The 25,732-nt window shown below is 35.9% G+C and overlaps 1 long non-coding RNA gene across 3 annotated transcripts; it reads left to right on the plus strand.

Annotated features, from left to right (window-relative positions):
- The first annotated feature begins 478 nt into the window (after nucleotides 1-478).
- On the plus strand, nucleotides 479-24,678 carry LOC139079899 (uncharacterized). Of its 3 annotated transcripts, none has more exons than XR_011533920.1 (4): nucleotides 479-872; nucleotides 6,269-6,324; nucleotides 6,765-6,909; nucleotides 24,275-24,678. It is a non-coding gene; the product is annotated as an uncharacterized lncRNA (long non-coding RNA). The 3 variants fall into 3 exon arrangements; XR_011533921.1 differs by lacking the exon at nucleotides 24,275-24,678 and adding an exon at nucleotides 9,159-9,551; XR_011533919.1 differs by lacking the exon at nucleotides 24,275-24,678 and adding an exon at nucleotides 8,408-9,055.
- The last annotated feature ends 1,054 nt before the right edge of the window (nucleotides 24,679-25,732 follow it).

Genomic DNA, 25,732 nt, shown 5'->3' on the forward strand with positions numbered 1-25,732 from the left:
CATTAAATATCCCACGTGCAAGTAGCACCCATCACTTCCAACCCATTTCAATGATCAAAGTGAGTCACAGGGCCACATCTAACTTCAAGGAATGCCAGGAGAAGAAATTTTTAGTGAAAAGCAGTTATAATCATAATATTAATGATTGTTTTTCCACAGGTTAAAAAACTAGTCATTAATGTTTTCATTATTGCCCTAATCTGATAGCAATAATTAGTAAATATGTGCAATATTATTTTTGATATTTAATCAGATAACATCTACCATTATGCCCATATTCCTTTCTAAATAAAAAAAAAAAAATGCTTAGTTTCCCTATCTTCTATATATCCCAAAGTTTCATAGGGAATTAAGTTACTTCTGGGCACTGTAGCTTTTCTGTCCATAATTTTTCTTTTCTTAGGGAAGTCAGCAATAAATGCCATCTGTATATAGTCTTTTATCATCAGATGTTTTAATTTCTGCATCATCTGTTCTGGCAAGATACAGTTTTCCTTCAGTGTTTATTTTTTTCTGCCTTGAGAACTGTTTGATTGTGTCTGGCATCTGTTCTTCTGCCTTTCTCTGTTAACAGAGGCAAGCGAAGCTTTGGGAGTTTGGCAATGCCTCTGTGTGATACAAATCCATTTTTTTGCCATGTTTTATTGCTACAGTCCCTGGGAAACAGTGTGTTAAAGAGCAATGCAGTGACTGAGTCTGAACACCCAGAGGGAAAAATTAATATTTTCTCATCAAACCAGAGAGCATTGCTCCTTATGGGGGAAGAAAATACATCATTTGACCTCTGGAACCTGTTTTGACAAGCTCCTCCTTCAGGAAGAAAGTTTCAGAATTAAAAAGTTTGCTAAGGATATGTGCACTCCAGTTCATCTGTAAGTACTTTGAGCTTTAAGATTTATTAGGCTTCTTCCTTAAACCTTAGTCGTGGATTCCATTTTAGCATTTGCAGTGCTTATGATATATTAACCGACTCTTCATTACACACCCACCTCATCTCAAATATGCTTACCATCCACTCTGCCTCTTGCATATATGTTGGTCTTCAGACTGTTAGCACTTTTCATTCGCTGACTTATTCCTCCCAGTCCAGTCTTTTTCCACCACTACATAGACAGACGGCAAATCTAACCTTTGGGAATTATTTAATATCATTTATCTTGTCATGCTTTCTATTTCCTCCCTGTGTATTTACCCCACATCATTTGGTTTTCTATTTCAAACTAGAGGAAAACATGACACTTTTATTTCTTAGCTCTTTCTCAAAAGGGCATTTTAACCAATTTTCCAGAGATTTGAGAATAATTTGCAACGGAGTATATTCATCCTGAGCCACAAAGTAATCTAGTGATTTGGTTCTGCATTTTTTATTGTTTTAATAATGAGATGAAATAGGAAAACTTCAAAACGTTACTCCTAAAGAAATGTACAATAATTTCAATCAAAGATCAACAAAAATCTAGAATAAATATACCATGTATATGTATATTGTTTTAACAATGCATTACATTCTAATTTTGTATAACTATTACATCATATTTTTCACCTTTATCCTTAGAAGTTGTCTAGAAAACAACAGAGAATTTTATACCAGCTTTGACCCCTCCCAGGACAATTGTTCATTATATAAAAATATATGGAAAGCTATTTTCACTGGCTTATTCCTTCTCTGCAATCATGAGTTCATTAAAGTGTTGCATTGGAGACAGGAACGTCGTCCCTGACTTGAGGGCTTGAGAAATATGGCTTCTAAATCATGCAGAGACTCATGAAATCATGCATCTGCCATCAAACTTTTTTCAATGATAAGTGAAGAGCGTGCCATTTCCTTCCATCACACTGTAACTGCATATGGGCCTCACACGCCTTCTCAGGGTAGTATTACATCTCTTTGTGAAAGAAGACTGACACAATTCATTCTCATCTAAGGGACTTTTCACTGGCACTTCCCTCTGCCTTGCTATCCACATAGATCACTCCTATTTTCTTTAAAGATTTATTCAAAATTCAGCTTCTCAGAGACACCTCTCTTATCAAGCTTTAAAATTGCTAACCTCCATTTCCCACATTGCAAACCCAACCCCACCACCAATGCTGCCCTTTTTATTATTATTATTATTAATTATTATTATTATTATTATATTTATCCCCATCTGTGTCAGTTGAAGTCTTTCTGGCGGCAGACACCAAGACAGAGTTAGAAGTAGAAGAAATTGATTGGGGGTATTGCCTGTGAAGGATAAAGGAGACAGGGTGCAAGAGTAGGTAGAATGCAGTGCAGATCTGACAGGTGTGGGGGAGGGGGAAAGAGAGAGGACTGAGTGAGGACTTTAGACTTAAGCGTAACTCTGAGCAGTTTTCAACCAGCCCAACAGGGAACTCCCAAGCAAAGATGGCCTGTTACAGGAGCACTGTGATGGGCAGAAATGAATGTGCCCTGCTCTCCAGGACGGCCCAGTCGTTGGCTGGAGCTGTCCATCTGTGGCTCCAGGGCTGAGGCAGATTCTAAGGGCACTGTTTCTGGAAGCTGTAGGCTGATTGCACTTAACACAGCAGATTTTCTCTTGAACAGAGATCTGAGTGGTACACACTCAGGGTTGCCACGTCTTCTATGCACATATTATATATTTATTAATTTTTTGTCTGTCTGTCCCCCTAGCACCTAGTAGGTATTCAAAAAATATCTGTTAAATAAATACGTAAATGAATGAATGAAATGAGTCCAGTTGATAGCCATTTTTTAATTCATTAGTGAAATATGTCACAGCATAAAATGGTGTAATGCATCTTGATTAATTTAACCTCTGGTTATTTTTACAAATAAGATAAATGTTGAAGGAATGGCCATTAATGAGATCAATAGATTTTGAGTTTCCTTAAGATGGGTATCCAACTGTCATTTTTGTATTTCCACTGTCTGGTGCATTGCTTGATACAAACTCAATAAAGTTTGATAAATGTGGAAATTAATAAATAATATTTCGATATTGCAATGAAAATATCCCCTCCTTTTTAAAGACCTAAGTACCAGCGGTAACTTCGAAGGCTTCTCCTCCTACATCATATTTCTTTTCATGTGAGATGCTATAATATTTCACAGCTCCAGGTACACAGTGAACCAATTGTGGAAGTCGTCTCTCCAAAAGAGATGTCATGCTACCCCAGGAAGATAAACCACATCTTATCTACACATGTAATTGAGGAGCAAAAGAGCAACTTCCCTCTTAGAAGAAAATCAAATCTCTGAAGGATAATGTACTTAAATAGACAAAACTTGTGAAGTGGCTTAAATCATACCACATGTGGATTACATGGTAAAGAAAGACTGCTGATGGGATTCAAGGTCTTGTACCTTTGGGCCAGCTGTGTTCAATTAAACTAGGCTTCTTGAGAAGGGAAAGTGATACCAGTAAGAAGCCTATGGGAGGGTTTAATGGTCACAGTGCCCCGAGAACTCACTGATAAATAGTGCACTGAGCCAAACAAATTAGACAAGGATTAGGAGTAGACTTGAAAACTGAATCGTATATTTGTAGGCTGAGCATTGCAGAGCTCAGCTGTACAGAGGACGGTGTGTAGGAACAGACGTGAATGCAGGGGCACAATGGTACTGAACAAGGATGGTGCTGAGTATACAAGACTCTAGAACTGCAGGCTCTGGAAGCAACAGGGAGCTCATCATCATAAGAAAGGAATAACCTAATCACTTCTAGAGTGCACTGTGCTTCTGCTTTTATGTTGAATAATGAAGAAACTCAAGTGAATAGACACTGAATGTTCCAAACTCCTATAAACAGTTCTTTACACACTTAGCCAACCCTGAACTTGTGTGTTAGTCAGAGTGCTCCAAAGAAACAGAACCAATAGGTCATATAGAGAGAGATATATAAGAGGGGATTTATTATAGGACTTGACTCACATGATTATGCAGGCCAAAAAGTCCCACAACCTGCACGCTGGAGAACCAGGAAAGCTAGAGCATGGTTCCAGTTCAAACCCAAAGGCCTGAGAGCCGGGGGCCAATGGTATAAATCTCAGTCTAAGTCAGAAGGCCAGAGAACCAGGAGCACAGATGTCGGAGCAGGAGAAGATGGATGCCTTCGCTCAAGCAAAGAGCAAATTCTTTCTTCCTGCGTCTTTTTGTTCTATTCAGGCCCTCAATGGATTGGAGGGTGCCCACCTGCGTTGGTAAGGGTGACGCTCTTCTGTACTCAGTCTACAGATTCAAGTGCTAACCTCTGCTGTAAACATCCTCCCAGACACACCCGGAAATAACGGTTTACCAGCTATCTGGCTATCCCTTAGCCCAGCCAAGTTGACACATAAAATAACCATCATAACGTATAAGATGTCATTTTCTTGATGACCCAAATGTTCTAAGACTTCAGGTTAATAATGAAATACTGTAATTTTTCCACTTGACTGATTATATTAATTTAAATCCACATGTAAGAAATTCACTTTAAAAAAACAGTTTTAAAATATTGATGTATTTTTTAAAATTGAAACTGTGGAAATTTACAGACTGGATTTTACTATCTATACCCATAACTGCTTGCTAAAAATAAAGCAGTCATATAAAGCTTTCCCTGAAACCTGAAGACAAAAATAATTTTAATTCAGATTATTTGCATTTTTTTAATGACTCTAGTCATTTAGAAAGCCTAAAATTGGAAAACTGTTCCCTCATTAAATGAACTTTTTCTCAAGACACATTTAACACACTATTTAAAGAATACAACTTCAACTTTTTAGTTTTGTCTACCATGAATAATAGTACTAGCTGAGTTCAGTGCCATCTCTGCCTCAGGCACACTGTGAATTTGAAATCCTTGCAATTTCTCATTCTCTTTAAGTTAAAAATGGACTTGAAATGTCATAAGAATTTCAAACCTAGATAGGAACTGTTTGGCCCAGCACTTACGTACGGTGCCATTATGTCCTATGTAAGAGTCACCTGGAGAAATTTCATAAATGATCTTTATAAATCTGTGATTTAAAATAGCACACTTGAAAAGAATAAAAATTATTAATTAAATTAAGCAGAATTGCAGAAAATTGTCAGCACTCATTTGTAGATAAACATTTAGTCTTCATTTGCGGGAGGTGGAGGTAATTTAAGGTGACTAAAAATATTCATTATATTATATATATTAGTTCAAAAATCTATTATAAATATTTTAGAAAATTGTGATTCTTGAAATAATAACCAAAAAGTTAACTATGGAGGAAATATTTATATTTAAAATGTTACCAGTAGGCTAATATTTCATTGCATAAAATATTGACAAACATTGACAAAAAATATAAAAGATTCCTTGTATATAAATGGGCAAAAATTATTGATACAAAGCAACATAGATGGAAACAAATTTGTGGGGTAAATTTATTATTACTAATAGTCATATGGATGGAAATGAGAGCAATTATGATGTCATATTTTGCTGACATAATTAGGAACAGTCAAAATTCTGGACTCAAAAGTTAAATGCCAATGAAAATAAAATGAAACGACTACACTTCCAGGAAATAAATTACTTTGTAGACAACCATGTAGAAAGGGCAGCAAACTATATTGCATCTACTCTAAGGAAAATAACTATAGTTTGTTTTTGTTTTTTGGTAAGGAAGATTGGCCCAAGTTAACATCTGTGCCAATCTTGCCCTATTTTGTATGTGGGACATTGCCATAACATGGCTTGATAAGCAGTGCATAGGTCCACACCCAGGATCCAAACCCATAAACCCCAGGCCACCAAAGCAGAGCACACAAAATTAACCACTGTGCCACTAGGCTGGCTCCAATTACTACAGTTTTTAAAGTACACATATACACATGAAAGATAGGGCTGGATTTGAGAAAAGAAAAAATATCAAGTGGTTATAATGCTTGTTTTAGAATGGTGGAATTAAGAGGTTTTTTTCTATTTGTTCTAGTTCCACACATTATTTTTAAATGGTTTTAATATTTTAAAAATGTTTAAATGATGATGATAAAGACACTATTGAAATGTAAATATATTTGTTATTTAATATCAACTAAAAACTATAATTTAAAGTTTGTAAAAATATGGACAAAGGAGGTAGGGTGTTATAAAGAATAAAACAGTAGTGTTATTAGGATTTTGGAAACGGGTTTTTTTATCATTTTTAATTGAGTTTGCTTTTGTTATAACATCTTCAGAACATGAAATAACATTGATAAGTATATATTTCCCAGATGCTAAGATTTTATATGATTTATTGACAAATGTCTATGTTTTTTCAACAGATTCATCCAACTCCTGTCACAAGTGTAGCTGTTGTGTGCTAGAGCTATTTTACCCTGTAAGAACCAATTTATTTTTAATTTTATAGATTTCTTTATTCCACATGCCTTAGGCTTACGAAATATGCAACATGAAATTTTTCTGGCTAAGATTTCTTTATTTAAATAAAGAATTTATTTAAATAAATAAAATGGCATATTTTTCAGGGAAGCAAACAATTTACATTTTTTAGCAAAAGTTTTAATGTTTTAGAGAAAGCAAAAGGTAGTGCAGAAAGACTAAATTCAAAAATGTCAATTCACTAATATTTGAGGCAAAAGACAGTCTACACTAGCCAACCCTTGTGGTCTGGTGGGTAAGATTCGGTGCTCTGACCGCCACAGTCCAGGTTCATTTCCTGGTCAGGGAACCACACGTCCCATCTGTTGGTTGTCATCCTATGGCAGCTGTGTGTTGCTGTGATGCTGAAAACTATGCCATCCATATTTCAAATACCAGCAGGGTCACCCATGGTGGAGAGGTTTCAGCAGAGCTTCCAGACTAAGACAGACCAGGAAGAAGGATCTGGCCACCGACTTCTGAAAAACTTGGCCATGAAAACCCTATGAAGAGCAGCAGAGTACTGTCTGATACAGCACCAAAGGTGAGAGGATGGTGTAGAAAGACTGGGAGGAGTTCCACTCTGCTGTCCACAGGGTTGCTAGGAGTTGGAATTGACTTGAGGGCACTAACAACCAAAACAGCTTATGCTGGATGTTAGCTGCTGTTTTTTAATAATCTTTATTATACCACAATTTCAAACGTTTCAGTTACTTAGCAACAGCAGCAACAACAAGAAATATGCATTGAGCCTTCTTCTATGCCCGGCACCTCATAGCCATTCTCTCATTTAATCGACATCCCAGCCTAATGAGGTGAATCTACTATTATTCCCATTTCACATACGAAAAAATTTAGTCTCCGAGACATTTAGTAATTTGTTCAGGAATGTGCAGGAGGTGAGATGAGGACCTGGAGTCAAATTCAAGTTGACCTGACCCTGGAGCTGGAGTCTTGACCTATAACTCCCTCCCCTGGAGAGCACTTCTCTTTGCCTGGGTATGAGGCGCTTCATCCAACCTCTCATTCACTAACTATCATGCCTACAACGTACCCTCAAAAGAGCATCCACTCACTTACTCCTCCAACAAATAATCACTGAGCATCTTAATTTAATCTAATGTGAAAGCTCCTTCCCTTATCAGGCTTGAGGTCACTCCTGGACTGAAAGATTCTATTGGGGCAGAGACACATGAGCATCTTCTCTTTCCCCAGTTTATGTTTCTACTCTACTTCTGCCTTCATTTATCAGCTTAGGTTCTGACCTGTCTAGAGTCAGGCACAGGTGGTGAGAGGATTAGAGGAGACTGGATACGATTTTAGGAGACTGGTGCTGTCAGACTTTATGAGATTGTCCTCTGAATTTGGCAGCCACTCAGGTCTGAATCCTTCTTTCTCAAATGCTGAGGAAGTTGCTCAGAGATTCTCCCACTGGAGGCCTCCAGATGCAATTCGCGTAAAGCAGTCGTGCGCCCTCTATTGGCTCCTTTCTGCTTCTGCCTCAGCCACAGGGATTCTGGCAGTTGGTTTTGCCCCTTACTACTCCAGACAATGTTCTTGGAGGTTGTCTTAGTGCGGACACAGAAAACTCAGACTGTCGCTTAACCATCAGTAGAAGTCATCTTCAACGCAGTGCAGCCTGTCTCTTTCTCTTCTCTTTCTGGCAGATATAGACACACCTTCCAATGCAGTCCCTAGGCTCCTCACATGCAGGTGACACACAAACTCCTCAACTCTCCTCTCCCTTAGCCTCAGGTAAGGGGAAATCTCTCCTTCTTCTTACCCATACTGTCTGGGGAGAAGAGAGGTAGCAATACGGAGGGCACACAGCATTTCAACAACTCTGCAAATAATTCTATTACTAAAGACTCCTTTTAATGCTTTTATTACTGGTGGTTGATACCCCCTAACACTGGCCCCTCTTCATAAGGGAGTGCTCTGCACTTATTGTACTGTTCTTGCCTTAGTGTCTCTAGGGACACTGAGATACTAAGAATTTCAGTTTAGCAATTTAATACTTACCACAACCCATTTCTTTCCAGTCACACTCTCCTGTCCAGTATCTGTCTGCTATATGACCCCAGGTCCTGACATTTCTGCTCTCATGCCATTCCCCTCACTTGGAATTTAGGTGAGATTATTATTTTTTTTTTATGTATTCTGAGTGCCTGGACCAGTGCTTTTTAAATTCTCGGTAAATGTTGGAATAAAGGAATGACTTTCTTGCAAAAACAAGGGGACTTAACTCACTTTCCCCTTAATCAATCTAACCCGTCGCTCATATCTTCCACATCCTGATCAATGATCTCACACATCAGCTTGACGTGAAAATGTGTTAATAGGCTCAGTCTTCTAATGTCATTTTGAGACATTATATAAAAAGAGATTTTTCTACCATCACAGCAGCCCAGAAATGGAAATTATGCTTTTATTACTAGTGAGTTATTACCAGATATGTTCAAGTAGGATTTAATAATCATATGTTAACTATATTTTAGAACTAAATGATTCTATAAAACAATAAAAATATTACTTATTTTCAATAGTCATCTCAGTTGGATTGAGAAATTAATTAATGCATTATATGGCAGGCAGCCTCAAAAATAGCCTCCAATGATTATTCCTGCTTCATGGTATTCCTGCCTTTCCTTGTGCAATGTGAGCAGACCTAACAACCTTCTCCCAAAGAGTAGGATATGACAAAAATGATGGGATGTCTGTCCTGAGATTAGATTGCTAAAAGAATGAGACTTCCATCTTGGGTTCTCTCTCTCTTGCTTGCTTACTCTGAAGGAAGTCACCTGCTATTTCGTGAGCTGCCCTAAAGGAGAGACCTACACATCAAGGAATGAAAGATGGCTCTGGTTAAGAGTAAGCAAGGAACTGTCCAATAGCCTATGAGTAACCAAACGCTGCCAACAACCAAGTGAGTGAATTTAGAAGCAAATCCCACTGCCCCACCCCCATCCCACTAGTGGGGCCTTTGGAGGAGACCACAGCTCCATCCTACATCTTGACTGCAACCTCATGAGAGACCCTGAGAGGTGCCCGGTTAGCCACATCCAGGTTTCCAACCCACAGAAAATATGAGACAATAAATGTTGTTTTAAGATGCAATATTTTGGAATAATTTTTTGTGCAGCAGTGAAAATTAACAAATATTTATACATAAATATATAAATAAATTGTGATCCCTGTATTTTGCTTAGTCAGTATATTATTCATTTCCTTTCAAATTTATTAAGATTTAAATTTTTAAGTGCTGAAACTGAAAGGGTTTTACATTTAATTTTCAGTCTACCAGAAACCTGCTATAAACAGAAAACCAATTAAATGAGTATTTTGAATAATAGATTGTTTAATCATCAAAGGAATAGTAATATTAATAATTTCTTAAATGCATCCAGTGTTCTATACTCTTCAAGGGTTTTCACATGTAGTATTTCTCTAATCTTTTAATAGCTCTGTAATGTAGATGTTATTTTAAGTTTATTTACAGGTGAGAACAAAATTCAAAGATTGTGATCTCATGCTTACACGATTCACACACCTGGAAAGCCCTGCACCCACCTTTGTCCAACAAACTCTTCCTCAAGCTTCAAAACCCAGTTTTACTCTATTTTCCTCTTGATTCATCCCCTCAAACCCACAGAATTAATTTCTCCCATCCTCTGAAGGTACACATTTCTGTTGGAGTTTTCACAGTATCATAATTGCTTTTGCAGAGTGGAATCATCCTTACTGACTCTAAATTTCTGTTAGGTAAGAGTTACTCTTTTTCATATCCTTCACACATATTACAATATCTGATATAGAGCAGATGCTTAATAAGTGATTCTTACATTATTGAATAAAGTGTTAAATTATTCATTCTCAGTGGGAGTGACATCCTTGCCAAGGGTGCTGAGATTGTCACTTGAGAAAGTCAAAAAAACTTATATATTACATACATAATATTCAATTATGAATGTATTACAGTTCACAAACAGATATACAGTATATCTATGAATTTAAAATTTCAGTGGGAATGAGTTGATTAGAAAATATGCCTAAAAAGCCTCTTTAGAAAGGGAATAATGGAAAAAGATTAAAACCACTGTGTTAAATAAATTATGTAAAATTACAGCAGCAGAACTAGAACACAGATTTTCTGGCTGAGTTCAATGTTCTTTATCTTATGCCACAGCCACTTCAGCAGATAAAAGAAAAAGGAGAGAGACAAAAATTTTGTAAACATACTTTCTATGAAAACTAAGATAATACATGAGATGTACTTTTATGAAGATATCTCTGTATATTTTATTTTATTCTTATTTGGCTTCTCTATTTAAAACATCACTCAAAATTTACTAAACCCTTTTGTACATTGTGAACTTGCACGCACACATGCACACATGCATGTACATGCGCACACATATAGATGCACGAACATACACATACACATGCATACACAGATATACAAACATGCACACACAACTTGTCTAGATAAACCCTTATGACATGGCTAATTCATTTCACATGATAAGCAAGCCCACATAAAGTTTATCTTTATTTTTATATAATCACTTACACTTTTAAACACAATCATATAGGCCAGGGTTTGCAGATACCTTTTTTACTATGTAGGGAGTTGACAATGGTAATCATTTGATTTGCTCGAGCAAACTTAACCTGTGTCCAGTATTTCCAGCCCATTAACAATCTCCTGCAGTTCACAGTGCAAACGGATCTCCCACTGTAAAGGGGGATTAACACTTTCCTTAGCCTTTTTGAATATTCCGTGCCTAAAAATCATTTGGTAGAAGTGTACTACAGCTGCCTGCCATCCATTTGAATCAGCTTCATCATGACCATTTGTCAAAACTAGTGCCAAGTACCTTAGAAAAATTTGTCAAAATAATGGTAATACTGTTCAACATTCAGTGTACAAGAGATTTGTGCAACAGTCCCCGTCATAAAAAATCAACACCACTGAGTACCTCCTGTGAATTATTATTTGCAGAACTGCATATTTACTATCTGGATTCTGAAGATGCATGTGATCTTGAGTTAAATAATGAGGGAAAACACTTAGATCCAATTTAGAGGAGCTGGAGGTCCAGCCTGTTTCTGCAAAGGCACAGTGAAATCAGAAGTTTAGGAGAAGTAACTTAAATGATTCCTTCTTAAGTCTATGATAGATTTTTTTTAAAAAAACTAACCTTATCGAGGCAATTCTTAGACAGTTTCAAACATCCAGTGAAGCTTTATACTTTCTGTGCATATTGTTAATGATTGATAACTTGGAGCGAAAGAATCATTTTTGTTAAATATATCTGTGTTAACAATGGAATAATACTCAGCCATAAGAAATGATGAAATTTGGCCATTTGTGACAACATGGGTAGACCCTGAGGGCGTTATGCTGAGTGAAATAAGTCAGAGGGAGAAAGTCAAATACTGTATGATCTCACTCATAAGTAGAAGATAAAAACAATGACAAACGAACAAATAGAAACAGAGATTAGATTGTTGGCTACCAGAGGGGAAGGGGTCACAGAGGAGGATGAAAGGGGTGACAGGGCACATGTGTGTGGTGATGGATTGTAGTTAGTCTTTGGGTGGTGAACATGGTGTAATCTACACAGAAATCAAAATACATAATGATGTACACCTGAAATTTATATAACGTTATAAGCCAATGTTACTGCAATAAATAAAGAATAAAAAATCAAATACATATATATATAGAGAGAGAGAGAGAGATCTGTGTTAAAAAGTTTATCCTTTCAGCTGAAACAACAACTTCTGTGTGAAAAGCTCAAAAATAGGTAACATCTCATTTTAATATTTTAACCAGTTCTTGTTCTGTGACAAAAGAGAAGTGTGAGGATTTAAAAAAGGAAAGTGAAAATCAATGTTTTAAGAAGTTCAGAAGTGTTGCAAGAAAAAACTACTGATTATTGCTTTTCAGTGTGAGTCCCAATTTACTAACGTCACTCTTCTTCCTTCCCTCTCAGTCTACTGTCAGAGAAGCAGGCATGTTCAAATACATCCTCTGTGTTATGGACAGTATAAAATTTCAAAAATATTAACCAATGTAATTTTTGTGGTAGCATTTCTTTCCCCTAAAATTCCTTTTATCCCTGTCCTTTCCTCCCTGTCTAGGCTGCTTTTGCCTCAGGGAAAGGAAGACATAGCGAAAGGAAGAAAGAAATATTTTCCTTGCTTTCAAACGTACAAATTCAATCTTCAGGAAGAAGCCTATAAGTCTCCTGTGTATGAACAATCCATAGAAGAGAGAAAGTATGTGAGCACATGGAGAAAGACTCTGGACTCCATGGATGTAATAATGTTCCCTGGACTGGAGTGGAGGAAAGATTGAGGACAAGTAAAAGGGTAGTGGATGATAGGGGCCCTGAGAAAGGACACTTGCCCACCCAGCCATCTAATATGAGCACGAGAGGGGGTGAGGCAGAAAGGGTTGGGATATTTGAAAGAAGAAGGTACCTTTCTCTATGCGCCCTCTTTGCTGACTAGAACCCTGGGCAGCAATAAAACAGCAGAGTAGAAATGCCTGTGGGATGTATCCTGACAGATGGGACTAAGACAGACTCAGAGAATTTCCCATTCCTCAGCAGGGCCCAAAAAACTAAAGATTTCCACTGCATCTGAGGGTAGGATGAAACAGGCGTAGACTTTAGATAATGCCATACAGCGTCCTGAAGCCTGATGTGGGGCAAGGGTGTGGTAGAATGACCTCCTTGAACTGACAGGGAGTCCAGAAAGATCTTACAGGTTTATGAGAATAGAAGAAAGGGCAAACACAGTAGCTACCTGCATGGACCCATACTCGCAATCTAGATGGGATCACAGGGTTTCCAAGGATTTGAGCAAAGACAGGTGATGACAGAGGACAAAGTGGCCCATCTGCACCCTTCTCCTGTCCCTGTCTCCCTTCCTTGACAATTACCAGCCAATCTTTTCCTTCATAATAATGTTTACACTTATTGCACAACATTTTCTTTCCTTCCTTTGTCAGAAGTAAACCAGTGGGCTCTTTCCTCTCTGGTCAAGTCCCCAGCATGAAGAGGGAGCATCAGATCCAACTGCTGTCATTTACAACAATGTTTTAAGCTTCCATGAAATAACTGTCATCCTGTCCTTCTCTGAACACCTTCTTCTCCGTTTGCTGCAGTGACAGAGGTGGCTACACAGTGACTCAGAAAGGCAAAAAAAAAAAAAAAAGAAAGAAAAGAAAGGGTAGCACAAGCTGTGCTTTTTAGGAATGTTTTATACTTAAATCTCCCCTCCATAAGAAGGGCTATAGCCAAAGTGAGATAGTCAAAGTGTAAAAACATAATTGTTTTAATTTGAAACTTTTCTTGAACAGTTTATGTAAATTTCCAGAGGAAAAGAACTTTAATGTAGCCATCTTGCTGAGGAAAGAAGGCCATTTTGCCTAACAGGGGGAAAAAATATATATGTGACTTGAAACAAATATTTTTATAACTTGTAGGTAATATGAGCTTCCAGAAGCCATTTGACACATTTTACATTTTGATGGAGAAGTGTATTTGCTGATTAGCAAGGTGGAAGTAATTTTTTTCCCCAATCCCTTTGTTGGGTTCCATGGTGTCATTTTATATTTTAACAATTAAGTTGTCTAGGTAAAAAGAATGTTTATTAGTTTCTGATAGAAGCAATAATAATTTGCGTAGCAATATAAAAAGTCAAGAAAGAATGGGTTTCTTCTGGGCTATGAGAAAACAGAATTCATAAAGATCTAAATGTCATATCAGCAGACAATGGAGTGTTAACAAAAGCAATTGGCAATAACTCACAAGATTTTCTATGTCAAATTTTAGGAAAATTTTATTACATTATGTAGAAAACTTTTTAATGAAGAAGTTGATAAAATATAACCAGAAACATGAATTTAATTACTCTAGAACCATCTGGATAGCTGAAGATTGACTCCAAGAAGCATCAAACAATAACAATTAACATTTATTGAGCACATAAAAATGCTTCCTACTCTTCTTAAAGGTAAAAATGTATTAACTCATTTAGTCTTCACAATAAACCCATGATATGGGCTCTATTATTTCCTTGTTTTAATGATGAGGAAATTGAGAAACAGAGAAGTTGGGTAAATTTTCCTTACACAGTTAATGAGAGTCAAGGCCTGGACTCAAATCCCTATTATCTAACCTCAGAGACTCTATGCTTAAAGAGCCTCTGACATAGAACAAGTCAGGAGATCAGCTGATGCATCAACAAAACCAAGAAAACAGAGACAGAAAATGGATAGATAAATGATGATAGATAGATAGATGGATGGATAGATAGATAAATGGATAGACAGATGGATGGATGAAGGGAGATTAGATAGATAGATAGATAGATAGATAGATAAATGGATAGACAGATGGATGGATGAAGGGAGATTAGATAGATAGATAGATAGATAGACGATAGATAGATCAGATTCCTGTTCCCAAGGCTGTAATTCAAACTGATTCATGTTCAAGCTTCACATCAATCTCAGACATATTTTCTTTCATTCAAAACTATCTTCAATTTATTATGCCGGGACTCCTGGTACAGAGATGACCAAGAGGCAGATCCTTAAGGAGTTCATAGTCTAGAAGGGAGAACAGACAAGAAAATAAATTAAGATAATATCACACAACAAATACAAGGAAGTAAGCCAAAGCTGAAAGGGAAAATATTAGTGGAAAAGAAGAGGAGAAAAAAATCAGCCTTCTATATGCTGTTATTATAAAATTTCACTTAAAATGCATTTACTTCTGTACATCTGAAATTTCTAGGCTGGTTGATAGGGAGTTTCTTTTCTCAGTCTTTTGCTCAGGCTGGGGACAGGAGACCTGGGGTGGTGAGGAGGTGTGCAGACAGCACAGAAGGCTGAGAAGCCATTCTCATGCAGCATATTGCTCAGGAGCAAGGGTTGGGGCCAGACCAATCTTGATTTGACTCTCATCTCTGGCACTTAAGAATTTTGTGGGTTTGGAGAAGTTAAATATAATTCAGTGAACACAGACTGATGCTGACCTAAATTTTATTCCCAACTTGAAACATACACAGCTCCTTTTAAAAACTGAGCATCATTTTTCTATCAGACACTTGTTGTACTTTAATTATAACTAATATTTTTTAGTGTTTTCTAGGTGTTTGACATTGCTTTAAATACTTCACCAGCATTTTCTCATTTAAAACTCACAAAACCTAGGTGAAATTTCTACTTTACTCTTGAGGAAATTGAATCACTGAGAGGTAAAGTAAAAACGCCCCAAAAAAAAAAAAAAAAAAAAACACCCAAGCTCCCAGACCTAATAGATGGTGAAGTTGGAATTCAAACCCAGATGGCCAGTACTTTGTCCTAATATTATGAATACTCTAGTACTTGGCATTTTTATTAATCCATTTTACTCTATATTAGATCAAATATTTGCTCCAGAAGTGACAGTTGAAAGCCTGCTCCCCTTCTAAGTTGGGCTAGTTCTGAATAAATACTTTCCAAGCAAATCGGCTGAGCTCATTGTGTCTGTTCAGACCACTGAAACAATTCTGGTTTAAGAGATGGCTCAACAGACGCATCTCAAATGAGTAATAAAGACAGAATTCCCTCCCAAAACTTACTGGCTGATTTAATGGCATTTTTAAATTCATGTGGATCTCTATTTTATTTTACTTGGCTTTTAATCATCTGTCAGTAGGAACGATGTTCAAACCCCTTCAAATAAATTTTGTAATACATATACATGTAGATAAGCAGGCTATCGCACTAATCCTTAATTTTCTTATTTTTTACTACCACCGACTACCTTCCTTCAAAAATATTTTATTGAAGCAAAGTTTTTTTACTTCGAAAAAGTTGTTTTATTTTTATAATGTTTAGGATATTTTCACAATTTGATTTGTTTCATATAGATATTATTATCTATCATGATCAGTATTGCTACTAATTGTAATAATCAGTTATAATATTATTTTAGCTTAATTTATAATATTTGCTAATGTTTTCTTTTGAATTGTACTTTCTGCTTGTTCTAAGGCTTTGTGCAACACTGTTTTAATGTCTATCAACAAAAAAAGAAGAAACAAATTGTGTTATATCCATACAACGCAATACCACTAAATGATGAAAAAGGAATAAACTACCAATTGATACAACAACGTGGATAAATTTCAGAAACATTTAATGAAATACTTTCATTTACTGAAAGAATACACGCACACTGTATGATCACATTCATAGGACTTCCAAGAATATGATAATGGAAAGTCAGAAATGGTATTTCTGTGTATGGAGGAAATTGACTAGAGGAACACATAAGAGATCTTTTCAAGTGATAAAAATATTCTCCATTTTATTTTTGGTGGTGGTTACATGGATGTATCTAATTGTCAGTTAATGAAACTGAAACTTTAAGATTTTGTGCCTTTTTATTATTTATACTTTTTACCACAATAAAAAATAAAAAGTAGATCTCCAAAAGCATTTATACTATGAACCCATTCATGCATAATGATAATATGCATACATGCTTCTATTTATATCAGAGTTTCTAAACCTTGGCACTATAGATGTTTTTGAGTGTATAAGTCTTTGCTGGGGAGTGAGAGAGAGGGCTGTCCCGTGCATTGTAGGATGTTTAGAAGCATTCTTGGCCCCTACCCACTAGATGTCAGTAGCATCTCCCAGTTATGACAACCAAGAATTTCTTCAGACATTGCCAAATATCTCCTGGGTTGAAAGCTGGAGGGGGGTAGGGGAACGACACACCACCCTGGTTGAGAACCACTGATCTATATGCACATGTGCACCAGCAATGGTATCTGAAGGAATGTTTACCAAAATGAGTGTATTGGTTACCTTTGGATAGTGGGAATGCAGATAATTTACCTTCTTCTTTGTAAATGGATACATGTATATTTTCATTATTCATGAATGGGTTGTTAGTATACATGCTTTTGCAGATCTTTGTTGTTGTTGAAGTAAAAAGCACAAATCTTAAAGGTTTAATTAGTATTGATAATATACACACACACAATTCACATATATCATTTCATCCAAGGCTATTTTAAAAGCTAAATGTCTTTAAAACTAATGCTATCTCTTATGGGAAAATTCAAACTTAGCCCATTTCTCCCCCATTGTTCTTTAGTCAGTCTTATGTCTCCCTCAACTTCTGCTCACTTTTCCATGGATGAAGAGGGTTGTAAAAGGTGCTGGGGCTAGAGGCAGGATTCTATTGGGCTGAAACAGAAGCTGGCAGTCTTTACAGCAACTGGAAGTGGCAAAAACCACAGAACAAAGACAGGGACAGTGCAGCTCTGATACAGCTCTGCAGATGGAGACAAGGTCTAGTGAATCCCAAAGTGAGAAGGCTCAGAAGTGGGCTATAAAGTTGGAATTTGGAGTCGTGGTCTGGGAGATGAGAGCTAGTCAGGAGCAAATGGGGCAGAGAGAGGGTGACTCATGGTGAATTGCTTAGAATAATTATCAGCCTTTGGAGTTTGCTCTTTTTAAGAAGCAGCTGACCACTTAGAAAATGCATTCTTTTCTACTCAGCGGAGAAGAAATATTGTGAGAAGGTGTGCACCTACCATGAGCCTGGGACCCTCTACATCCATTCAGCACTTTTGTGCACCTTTGGCTTTGCTCAGCGTTCTCTGTAATCCCATTCTGTCCCAGTGTCCAGCCAGCTGCTGAATCTTTTGTGTTCATCTCACATTTCTTGCTCTGAACTCATGCCTGAGATATCAGGACAGACACGGACTTCTTGACTCAGTATTCCTTGCAACACACCTGTCCTCCTCCTCTGATGCTTTCCCCTTTGATCTTTTTATGTAACCATTCCACTGACCCAATTTAATCCCCTGTGACCCACCCATGTCAAACTGAATGGAGAAGCAGCATATGACAGAGACAATGTACGGTGGAGATCCTCCACATACAATATAGTAAATAGTAACTGAATAAACATGTCCAGAAAACTAAAACCCAGCAAGCAGGTTGCCTGTTTGTTAGGGAGAAAATCTGGTAAATAACCAGTATAGTAAAGATTGTTGGTTTTAGACATTTTATTTTCAGTGTAACACAAGTTCCTAGAAAGTGAGCAGTGAGTTGGAATATCATATCTGATGACAGTACCCTATGTTCTTCATCTTTAGACCCCATAATAGTTACTGCCATCATTTGGACATAATACAAACACAAAGAAGGATTATTTATTTTAATTATCTATAAGGCAAATTTACACAAATGATACTGAAATTTTAACCTTTTATTTATTATCTTAACCTACCCAAATAAACACATAGAATCGCAAAATGAATCTCTAATTCTTCCCTCAATTCCAATAATGAACAACAATTTTTAATTAAGAAACTTCTCATTTGAAGATGTTTCAAATGTATTTCATTAACTCAAATGGTTTTATCCAGCTGATCTAATTTATAAAAGTGTTATTTTTAACAATAAATAGGAATTTCATAATAGTTTAGTGTAGTGATCCCAATATTAATTTAAAAAGTTAATCTGAAGAGAAATCTAAATTTACTCTCTTTTCTGTTTTCAACAAATGCAAACTTTTAAAGAACTGATTCAAAAATAATGTGGTTAAGTTGGCAAATACTTGTATTCTCTTATGCCAATTTCAAAATAGTCATTTTGCTTTTTTCTTTACTATCAAAATCAAAACTGTACTCTTTACTTACTGAATAATTTATCATCAAAATTACACACACAAAAGAACTATCAAGAGTTTAGGGTAAAGTTAGAATATGATTCTGAACTAAGGCATTATTTGGAATCTTAAAAAAAAAAAATAAGTCTTTTACATTTCACAAGAAACTTGGAATTGAAAATATGCATGGAAATATTTTTTCCCAAAAATGAGAAATTGGTTATAAGGAAAATGAATATAAATGCTAATTCGAATGTGAAGCTTTTCTTTTTAAAATCTCATTCAATATTGAGTATTTAGGAAAGATTATTTAATATTTCTTGAAATATGTGCTTTAAGTGAACTATTTCATAATGCATGTGTTTGTTATTTATCATATCAAGGCAAAATAAATCTCTATGCCCTTCAAAATAATTATTTATTCCATTAAATCCCAACTGTATGGAATGACTACTATTCAGACAACATTCATTTTCTTTCTATGACAATTCATGATACTCTAAAACTCAAATGCCATAATTTATCCTGGTCAGACATTTAACTGTAAGTTCTATGCATTTCTGAACTCTGAAATCTCCTAATATAACTAATATTACCAATGTTCGTTTCATAAAGTCACGAAAAGAAATCTAATTACTGCTGAGAAAGTGATTTCCAAAAATGATTGCCATCAAGAAAATATGATCATAGAGAATGGAAAGATCAAGCCACTTGATCTCTTAGGTATGTGCTTTCAAGAAAAAAAATTAATGTATTCCATTTAAGGACAAAAAGATAATCATATTTGAATTTATTTCCTTATATGTCTAATAAAAATTAACATTTAGGTTTTTAAAAATATAACAGCTCCAATACACTTATGCATCACTTTTTTATGTGAAACTAAATATGTCATAATAAAGTCTTTAGATTGCCATTAGATACTCATTTTAAAAGATGGTTTTAAAACTTTTTTGAAAGCTTTTCAACTACAATATTTTGGTTAAAAAAATAACTCAAGAATGATACTACTGGTTCAATGGTGCAGCGGTTAAGTTCCCACCTTCTGCTTCGGTGGCCCAGGTTCACAGGTTCGGATCCCAGGTGCAGACACACGCACCATTTGTCAAGCCATGCTGTGGCAGGTGTCCCACATAAAACAGAGGAAGATGGACGCTGATGTTAGCTCAGGGCCAGCCTTCCTCAGCAAAAAGAGGAGGATTGGTGGCAGATGTTAGCTCAGGGCTAATCTTCCTAAAAAAAAAGAGAATGATATAAATAGCATATTGCATTACTTTAAAATATAAAGGTAGTTTTTAATGTGTTCCCTGTTTGACAACGATGGAGTGAATGACACAACATAACACTTGTGTCTGTAAAAATTATAAAATCATATTTTCCTGAGACTGAAAAAATGGAGCCGGATAGGATATGAGATTCTGGGATTCACTTTAAAATAAACCAAGAGTAGGGAGAGTAAATGCAGGGTAACAGATGAAGCAAGACTAGCCATGAGTGGATCTTTTTAAGTCATTTTAATGTTGAATTCATGGTGGGGGATTGGGAAGCAGAAAGGGAGGATCTTTATATTATTTGGTCTACATTTGTATATGTTTGAAACTAAAAGTTTTAAAAATGAATACAAATTATATGCAATCCGTGTTCTTGTGTTATTTCTAAATTTTAAGTAATATACATATATTTTTACTTTAAGAACAAATTTATCTAAAAAATGTGTTATGTGGTCCAAGTAATCCTCATTTTCCTTAATTTAGCAGAAGAAATGTCTTTTAGAGGGAGTTTCTCTACTCACAAATGTGCCTATCTTAGCTATTTATGTATGGGCAATATTGTTCTTCACAGGGGAGCAAGATCCGCCTGAGGAAATGTCTCAATAAAACATTTGCTTCAAAATAATCTCTTCTACCATATCGAAGAGACCATTCTAGCCAAAACTTATGATTACTAGCTAATCAATATGTTCAGCCTCCACGTGTATCTCTGTATGATTGGTGAACCGCATAGGCCCTCATTCAAGTAACAAATAAGCAGATTGCAAACAAGAGTCCCTGGACCCATGTGGCCAAAATGAGAATCCCATGGAGGAGTGATCTTTTGCTCACCTGCATAGTCTTCTGAAGCAGATAGGAACACTATTGCTTGAACTAGTAACATGACAAGAGCTGCAAGAGTTAACATTTATGGGAGCTCGCCATGTCCCAGGTCTTCTTTGCGTCTAGATCTCCTTTAATTCTCTCAATAACCTCTGAGATCACTATTTTTAGAATATCTATACTGTAGACAAGGAAAGGAAGCTCAAAGAAGTTATGTACCCCAGGGCTCACCAAGAGGCGTGAACCCAGAAATAAAATTCACCTCTCTCTATCCAAAGTCTGAACTCTTAAACACTGTTAATTGTTACATTATTGATTATTAACATATTACTTTTTAAATAGAATAAATTGTTAGACTCTATATACTGTTTTCTCAGAAACAAGTAATATAATACATATATATAATTAATATATAATATATATAATATAATATATAATAATATATATAATAATATAAGGAAATAGCATAATTTAGGGTAATATTAGTGTAAATAATTTGTATATGTATATAAATAATGTTAGTGTTTACTGAGCACTTCTTGTATAAATGTTTCCATTTTTTCATTCATTCAGTAAATACTTCAGACCCTTTCATATAAGCCAGTGTGCCACACGATAATGGGTAAAAAGGGGTATATATCCTGATTCTCCCTTAGAGTTCTTACCTGCAGGACCTGAAAATTTAGTAATCATTTCACTGATTTCAAAACAAAGTTTAACCTAACCTCTGTCTCAGAATTAGTATTGTGTTTACTTTGTCATTGCCTCACCTGAAATCATTGCTATTGTTTTCATAATAGAAAAGTAATGAGAAATTGACTCAATTTTGTTATATCCAATGACTGAAAAGTAATTTAGTCACCAAAAAGTGCATGTGATTTGGTTGTCGGGTGATTTTGAAAAGTACAAGTGGCGTGTTGAAAGGCATGATTTATAATGATTTTAAGTGCACATTTGGGTTTCCCTCTGCCCCTTTAAATTTTATTCACCCCCAGGATAAAAGCTTGGCATGTCCCATGCCTTCTCTGCTCACTCAACCTGAAGAGTCACAAAAACATTCTCAGTTCAATTACGCCTGGCCCCAAAATATAGTAATTGAAAATCTGATCTTGATTTAGTGCTTTCTCTCCTCACCAAGACGAGGTCTGCTTCGGGCAGGAAGCCTACAGTGAATTTTTTCTCTATTTATCTTTATTATATTTCTTCTACTTCCCATCGCCATGTCAAGCTTGCTAGTAGTTTCTCACTTCCTCACACAAGCCAGCAATCCCACTCCTAGGTATTCAGCCAAGTAAATCAAAAACTTATGTTCACGTAAAATTTGTACAGAAATGTTTATAGCAACATTATTCATAGTCACTAAAAACTGGCAACAATCTAGATGTCCTTCAACAACTTAATGAATAAACAAGTTGTAATATGTTCCTATGATGTAATACTATTCAGAAATAAAAAGGAACAAACTAGATTCACACAAAAATATGGATAAATGTTAATGTGTTTTGCTAAGTAAAAGAATCCAGATGAAAAATGTTTACCTATGGTGTGACTCTATTTACGTGACATTCCAGAAAGTGCAAAACTGTATGAACAGAAAACAGATTCGTGGTTTTCAGGGGTTAGAGATTGTGGAAAAGAGGCCACTTAGAGCTTCCTTGAGGTGATGGAACAGTTCCATATGGCACTGGAATGGTGGGTACATGAATTATGCATTCATGAAACTATTAGAACTGTATATCACAAATAGTGAAATTTTAAAAATAATCAGGAGTCAGGAGAACACTAGAAAGAATGCAGACTGTGACAGATGAATATAACTATATTAAAATGTATGACATAACCTCATGGAAGGGGTGGAGAATAACATTTCCTAAGTTACTTTGAAAAATGATGTTTTGACTTGATACTGTAAGTCTGAAGACAAAAGGAACTGTACACAAACACTGCACTCTGGTTGGTAAATTATTTCTCACAAGAGTACACATTAAAAATTCTGAGACAACTTCCTGTATATACTAGGACTGAACAAATGAGTAAATGTATTGTTGGTAACAAGAGCTATTTTTCTCACTGTAGGAGAAAGAAGTTACAAATAAGAAAAATAGGAATGTTAGAATAAAACAGTAATGCCAGATTGAAGTTGTATATATCTAATATGAATTCATGGTTATTTTAATAAATAGATGGATAGATAGATATAGAAATATATAAGATATATGCCTATACAGGAGTTAGTAAACATATAACGTTTCCTAGCTCTATCCAGTGAAAGGACCCAGAGGTATTGAAATTCTGGTGGCAATGAACACATCTAGCTCCAGGTATTGGTTTTTAAATACTATTTTCCAACAAAAGGAACCAGTACTCCTTGGAAAAATTGCTGACTGTAGCACTGGGGCAGGAAAAAAGACAAGATGTACCTAAAAAATCTTACAGTATCAGAAATTAAAGAAGTGCTCAAAACACAAATGGATATGCACACGTCAAAGGGACACAGGAGCCAACTTAGAAGAGCTCCCAATGGCAAACACTGTAATAATGTGAGCAATAAAATAAATAAAGTAATATTGTATTATTTCTCAAGGAATAAAATAAATGTCCAAGACAACATATGGATACAAATAAATGATTGGAATAATAAGTAAATGGAAAAGAAGAGAAAACTCTTCCTTACAGAAGAATTCCCATTAATAAATGTAGAAGGAATAAGAAGTAGAAAATCAGGGTTAGGACACAATAATAATTGCTTCAGACAAGATCCACTGCTGAATGCTAAAATTACAGAAACTTTAAGGAGAAAGGGAATATTTGTACAGCCTCAAAGAATCTCCTCCAAAACATTAATTAATTACTGCAATGATTTTAATGTGTCCACAAATTCTTTGATATTCCTCTTTCCAGGAGGTATAGTTTAATTCCTCTCCTCTTAATTTGTAGCTTGACTTAATAACTCCCCTCTAATGAAAAGAGCAGGGGTCAGCTAGTTTTATTAGAACACACGGGGGAACATATTTATGTATTGTCTATGTCTGCTCTCCTGCTATACGGCAGAGCTAAGTCATTGTGACAGAGACCATATGGCCCACAAAACCTAAAATATTTACTATCTGGCTGTTTACAGAAAAAGTTTCCAGACCTCTGGAACAAAGTATGGAAAGAAGAAAAGAGTAAATTTACAGTGGAGAATCCTGGCAGACACCACCTTCCTCAAGTGATCAAGGTTGGCATCACCATTGATAATCCAGGTTAATATCATAAATACTCTCATAGGATCCAAAGAGAAGCATCTGCTATGATTTATCACCTCTCTGCTATTGTTCCCTAAAATCCATAACCAGCGGTCCTCAAAAGTGTCAAACTCATGAAAAACAAGGAAATATAGAAAAACTCACAGGCTGAAGGAGACTAAGAAAACATGATAGTTAAATGCAATGTGAGATCTTGGATTGCATTCTGGAATAGAATGGAAAAATTTGTAAACTCGGAATAAAATCTGTACTGTAGTTAATAATATTGTACCAATGTTAATGTCTTTATTTTGCTATTGTGTGTGATATTAACATTATAGGAAGCTGAGGAAGGGGGATTTGGGAACTCTGTGTTTTGTCTTTGTAACTCTTCTATAAGTCTAAAATCACTTGAACATGAAAAGTTTTTAAAAATAAAGTGCAGCCTTTTCCATATTCCCACCACATCACTGAGGGAGCACAAGCAAACTAGTTCAACACCAAGCAAGAAGTATCTGTGTGGGTACTTTTGAGGAATAATGATATATTGAGGCAGAGAGAACTTTCCTTTTTTCTTTGGAATCATAGGTACAGAGATGCTGTGATCTTCAGGTGCAGATGCCCGTCCTGTGGCTATGAAAGAAAGCGGACCAAAGAAAGAGAATGACAGAGGCATGTCAAATCTGCTGAAATTGAGTCAGGTGCATTCTCCTGGATTCCCAACTTCAGGAGCCAAAGAATTTACTTTCATTGCTTAAAAAAAGGCGGCAAGAGCCCCATTACAGCATCCTATCACAATGACAAGCTCTTGAAGTGGGATAACAAAAGTTTGTCCATTTGTTAATTGTTTGCCGTCACTCAGCTATGATAAAAAGGTTATGGAAAATAACTATTTGAGGACACAGATACAAAAAGATCAGAATACTAATGAATAATTTCACTGACTAGACTAGAGCTCAATGTAGGGTTGAGGGTATAAGGAAGAGGAAACTCATCTGTGTGAACATAATGGTGGATAAAATTATGGGTACACCTAGAATTACAACTTTGGGAAGTCTCTTGAATCTTCTGAATTTCTGTTGCCTTACCTGGAAAATTGACATAATAAACTTCCTCAAAGGAATGTTATGAAGGTATCAAATGAATTAACAGGCGTAAAAGCACTTGAGAAAATTTGAAATATTGTATAAACATAAGAGGTTGGTGTTATCAGACCATATATGAATGAGTATCCCTGAAGTATTTCACTTAGCCACATGCTAAAGTTTTAAGACTTCAAAATGCTCACTCATCCAGCTTTGGAGACATTCATGTAAAGATCAAATCAACCGTGATGCTATTGGGGAACATAG

Source organism: Equus przewalskii, chromosome 27, assembly GCF_037783145.1.
Source record: "Equus przewalskii isolate Varuska chromosome 27, EquPr2, whole genome shotgun sequence".
Classification (NCBI taxonomy): domain Eukaryota; kingdom Metazoa; phylum Chordata; class Mammalia; order Perissodactyla; family Equidae; genus Equus; species Equus przewalskii.